This window comes from Rhinoderma darwinii, unplaced genomic scaffold, assembly GCF_050947455.1.
Source record: "Rhinoderma darwinii isolate aRhiDar2 unplaced genomic scaffold, aRhiDar2.hap1 Scaffold_44, whole genome shotgun sequence".
NCBI classification, from domain to species: domain Eukaryota; kingdom Metazoa; phylum Chordata; class Amphibia; order Anura; family Rhinodermatidae; genus Rhinoderma; species Rhinoderma darwinii.
The window spans coordinates 23,002-29,001 of NW_027463870.1; positions in this window are offsets into that span (position 1 = coordinate 23,002).

Genomic DNA, 6,000 nt, shown 5'->3' on the forward strand with positions numbered 1-6,000 from the left:
GAAGCCAGCATATGATGCGGTGTAGAGTCAAGACGTCCAGGGTGAATGTTTAAAGTCGGTTGTGACCCGATGTAGTGGTCATACTAATGAATGAGTGTGTATATATCTGAAACATTTAAAGGTTAATGTATAATGCAGAATGTAAACAAATGAATACTTCAAAGGGAATTGGCTGAAGATAGAATTAGCGTAATGCAAAGAAATGTACGAATCAAAGATCTAAATTAAAGATATATATGTTATAGAGCATTTAACTATGGCATATATGTGTTATGTTGCAAATGAGAACAGATATGATATAAAGAAACATGAAAATAGATAGTGTCAGAAAACGGGTAAAACTATATTATAAGGAACGGAAAAAAGGAGAAAGACAAAGTGGGTGAAGCCGGTTTTATGGTACCTGTATCTGGTCGTCAGCTCATTCTAGCGTGCCTGAGAAAGAAACAAACATATGGTATTAATAACATGGATCATAGTGGTCGACAAAAAACATAGTAATGGTATCAACATAATAAATCAAACTCTCTGTTCAAGCCTTTAGGTGTCAAGGTATCTAATGTATGAATCCAATAGGACTCCCGTTGTTTTAGTAAGTGTATGTGGTTGCCACCCCTCCTAGGTCGTAAGACCTGTTCAATAATTTGAAATCTCAACTGAGAAATATTGTGGTTGGACTTGATAAAGTGATCAGGGAGTGGTAGCCACGTTTTCTTGCATCTGATTGTGGATTTGTGGCTTGAAATCCTGTCTCTAATATGTTGGGTTGTTTCGCCCACATAAGTCAAACCACAAGGACATTTAATCAAGTATACAACGAAATTCGAGTCGCATGTGAAGAAACCTTTAGCCGGGAAGATTTTGTTGGTGTGGGGATGTTGAATTGTGTCACCTCTAATAATGTTGGAACAGCACGAACAGTGCAGACATGGAAAAGTGCCATTATGTTTAGTCTGTAGGAAAGTTTGACGCGGTACTTTAGAAAAGCTGCCAATATCAGCTCTAATAACACGGTCGCGAACATTAGGATTCCTCTTTGAGCACATCATCACTGGATTTCTGAATTCCTCGATCTCCGGGTAGGCGGTATGTAATACCGACCAATGCCTACGTACGCTCTGTAATAATTTTGGTATTAAGGGATGGTACGTCAGTATCAGTGGTAGCCTAGCTTGTTTTGGACCTCTGGCCTTAATCTCTGAATTTATCCCTATGGACCGATCGAAGTTACGCACAGATAACACTATTTAATAACACTATTAAAGATTTCACCAAAGAAGTAGAATCCAGGAAGAGGGAAAAATTCTAGAGAGACGCCAACGACTACTTGAATAATCAGGTATACAGATGGCAAGAATCGTCCAGCTACTGGAGATCTCGCAGAGGATACGCCCCTGGCAACAGGTCCACATCTGGAAGCGATACATCTGCGGAAAGACCTAGTTATCGTCCACAACGTTTTTTAGGGAATCGAAGGGGCAGAGGGGCCCCACCAGAAGGTCGAGGAACAGAAGGGAGAAATCGGGAAGCAGGGATACAGACGCGATCCGAGGTAAGAACAATGACCTGGTCATCAATATCTCCTCCTTCACTTTGAGTCCAGCGGAACTGTCAGTCTTACAGAAAGGCTTGTCCTTCTGTCCAACTGCCCGCTGTAATACGTTCATCCTTGAACAGGAACTGAATAGATTTTACAGATCTTTGAGACTTAAGACCCATTTTGGTGTTTCTGTTGAGGCTACTGGCCCACCTATCTCTACTGTAACCCAGACACCATTGTCAATCGAACCACTAGGTTTATTCAACCTCAGTAATTATTCTCCCCCTAGATCATATCATGCCACAGAGGCAGTAATTGAGCTAATTAAGAAGGATACACAAGCACTGTTGACCAGATATAGGATGGGTCTTTATCCACATAAAAATAATTTGACTAAACTAGAGTCTACTGCCCTTCTAGCTTTGAGTAACAACAGGGATATAATTATCAAGCCGGCGGATAAGGGTGGAGCCATAGTGGTGTGGGATAAAAAAGATTACATTCTCGAGGTAGAGAGACAGTTAGCTGACACCAGGACATACAATAAGATCGATGGTGATCCTACCTCTAGCATTCGCATCAATATTGCCACTATCTTGGAAAATTATAAAGACCGAGGGACGATTGATGACAAAACCTTTAAATTTTTACAGAATCCCCATCCAATTACCCCAATATTCTATATTCTACCTAAGATTCATAAATCTTTACAACATCCACCTGGTAGACCTATAGTTGCCTCAACGGATTCCATTCTTTCCCCTCTCTCAATCTTTTTAGAAAAGATCCTCACTCCTCTAATCAAGACCACACCCTAATTCATCTTAGACACAGGACATTTTCTTAAAAAAATTAGTGATCTCCCAACGATTAGTCATAATTGTATCTTGGTTACCCTGGACGTTACTAGTTTGTACACTTCCATCACTCACCAGAAGGGCATTCAAGCTGTTACTCACCTTCTTGAATCCACTACTATGTCACCTGATTCAATATCATTATGCTTGGAGCTACTTACATTAATTTTACATAAAAACTTTTTTCTATTTGGAGACGTGTTCTATGTTCAGACATGCGGAACGGCCATGGGCTCAAACGTCGCCCCTCCCTATGCTAATGCATATATGGCTTCATTTGAAGAGGAATATGTGTACAACAATCCTCTGTTTATACAACATGCCCTATGTTGGTTTAGATACATAGATGACATCTTCTGCATTTGGGATCGCCCTATGGCATCACTTGATGACTTTGTCATTTACATTAATCAGGTGAGAGATTAACTAAAATTTACCCTTAACTTTAGCAAAGAAAAAATCTCATTTTTGGACACTATCATTGGACTGGATGGGATGGGTTCCCTTAGCTCTGACCTCTACTCAAAACCCACAGACAGAAACAGTTTATTGCACTACAACAGTAACCATCCTAGGAACACGCTTTGTTCCTTACCACGGTCCCAATTCATGAGGATTTCTAGAATCGTATCCGATATTGATACTAAAAAAACTAGGCTACGGAATATGTCTAAAAAATTTGAGCAGAGGGGCTATCCCAGATGACTTTTATCAAAAGAACTCGATCGGTTCATAGGGATAAATTCAGAGATTAAGGCCAGAGGTCCAAAACAAGCTAGGCTACCACTGATACTGACGTACCATCCCTTAATACCAAAATTATTACAGAGCGTACGTAGGCATTGGTCGGTATTACATACCGCCTACCCGGAGATCGAGGAATTCAGAAATCCAGTGATGATGTGCTCAAAGAGGAATCCTAATGTTCGCGACCGTGTTATTAGAGCTGATATTGGCAGCTTTTCTAAAGTACCGCGTCAAACTTTCCTACAGACTAAACGTAATGGCACTTTTCCATGTCTGCACTGTTCGTGCTGTTCCAACATTATTAGAGGTGACACAATTCAACATCCCCACACCAACAAAATCTTCCCGGCTAAAGGTTTCTTCACATGCGACTCGAATTTCGTTGTATACTTGATTAAATGTCCTTGTGGTTTGACTTATGTGGGCGAAACAACCCAACATATTAGAGACAGGATTTCAAGCCACAAATCCACAATCAGATGCAAGAAAACGTGGCTACCACTCCCTGATCACTTTATCAAGTCCAACCACAATATTTCTCAGTTGAGATTTCAAATTATTGAACAGGTCTTACGACCTAGGAGGGGTGGCAACCACATACACTTACTAAAACAACGGGAGTCCTATTGGATTCATACATTAGATACCTTGACATCTAAAGGCTTGAACAGAGAGTTTGATTTATTATGTTGATACCATTACTATGTTTTTTGTCGACCACTATGATCCATGTTATTAATACCATATGTTTGTTTCTTTCTCAGGCACGCTAGAATGAGCTGACGACCAGATACAGGTACCATAAAACCGGCTTCACCCACTTTGTCTTTCTCCTTTTTTCCGTTCCTTATAATATAGTTTTACCCGTTTTCTGACACTATCTATTTTCATGTTTCTTTATATCATATCTGTTCTCATTTGCAACATAACACATATATGCCATAGTTAAATGCTCTATAACATATATATCTTTAATTTAGATCTTTGATTCGTACATTTCTTTGCATTACGCTAATTCTATCTTCAGCCAATTCCCTTTGAAGTATTCATTTGTTTACATTCTGCATTATACATTAACCTTTAAATGTTTCAGATATATACACACTCATTCATTAGTATGACCACTACATCGGGTCACAACCGACTTTAAACATTCACCCTGGACGTCTTGACTCTACACCGCATCATATGCTGGCTTCATGGGGCGTCATAACTACTAGGACAGCTTGCGTTCCACTAGGGGACTTAATTCCCCATACTGTGCATGCGTCGACACTGATTTGCGTGCCAAACACCGGATTTCCGGTTTTGCAATGGGCGCTTTAAATGACAGACGCTCGTGTGAGATCTCCCACACTTGTGAGCGTCAGGCAGATGCCAATATACCCCATATATCCCTCTTGAGCTTATGCAGGTATGACACTACTCTATTCGGACAGCAGTTTATTCCTTCATATATTTGTTTATTTTATTATTTCTCTACCTATCGTTCCTCTCCTTCCCTGTATCTATCTATATCATTATGCACCATTGATTTCTAAAACCGGTATTTTATGGTATGGTCTAGAGAGGTATTTTTATAATACCTCTCCCACTATATATCTTATATATATGTTTACGCATCACTTCCTAGAGAAACAGCGTTTATATATTTCAGGTTCTGTTCCCTTTGTGCATCTCTGTATACTATATTCTATTTTATTTTAGGAGATGACTCTCTAGCATATTTGATTATCTTTATGAATAGTCAGACAATAAGGTTTATACCTTACTGCTTACACAGAATACCATGTATAGCATTCAATTATCCTTGTATATGTTTTTATTTATATTTCTTTGTATTTGAATGTTTGAATTTGTATATGTATCATTATTTATTTTTCCCATTTCAAAAAGAATTGTTATATATTATTGTGTATTTTTGTTTCTATTTTGCCGCGAATGTGAGAAAGGCCTAGGTTGGGCCGAAACGTCTAAATACTGATCGCTTGCATTTATATCTTGTTTTGTTCTATATATACTGAACCCTGTGGAATGAATAATAAATAAATAATTCCTCTTGGGAATCCACACGACCTTTTGTCCTTGGAGTATATATGTACTGAGCAGTGGCGTAACTACCGCCGTAGCAGCCATAGCGGCTGCTACGGGGCCCGCGGCATGAGGGGGCCCGTGTCGCCCGCCGGCACAAGCCCCCACCATGGCCGGAGGCTCCGCTGGCAGCCGCTATGGCTGCTACAGCGGGACGCCACTGAACACTACGGCAGAGCAGGGAGGTATCTCCCCACTCTGCCATTAACTGGTTCCCGACCGCTGGCTGTATTTTTACGGCCAGCGGTCAGGGTCCTTAAAACCCCAGCCATAGACTTTTTACGACTCCGATTTTAACTTATTGCCCGCGCGATCGGGCTGCTGAATGTCGGGTCTCCGGCTGTCAGTGACTGCCGGGGACCCTGAGGAGAGGATAGAAGCAGCTTTCGCTGCCAGCGATCACACATGTATCCCCTATCCTGTGGATAGGGGATACATGTATTTTGTAGGACACACTGTAGGTCGCATTTTTTTGGGAGGGGGGACACTGTATGGCGTTCCCTACAGGGGGGGAACGCTGTATGGCGTTCCCTACAGGGGGGGCTGTATGGCGTTCCCTACAGGGGGGGCTGTATGGCATTCCCTACAGGGGGGGGGCTCTATGGCGTTCTCTGCAGGAGGGCTGTATGGCGTTCTCTACAGGGAGGGCTCTATGGCGTTAGCACTGTCCAATAAATATACAGTAAACAAAAGAAAATACGGTCCAGCAATCCTCATGACAATGTGATGACTTTATTAGAAAAACATTTTATAAACCACACGGCA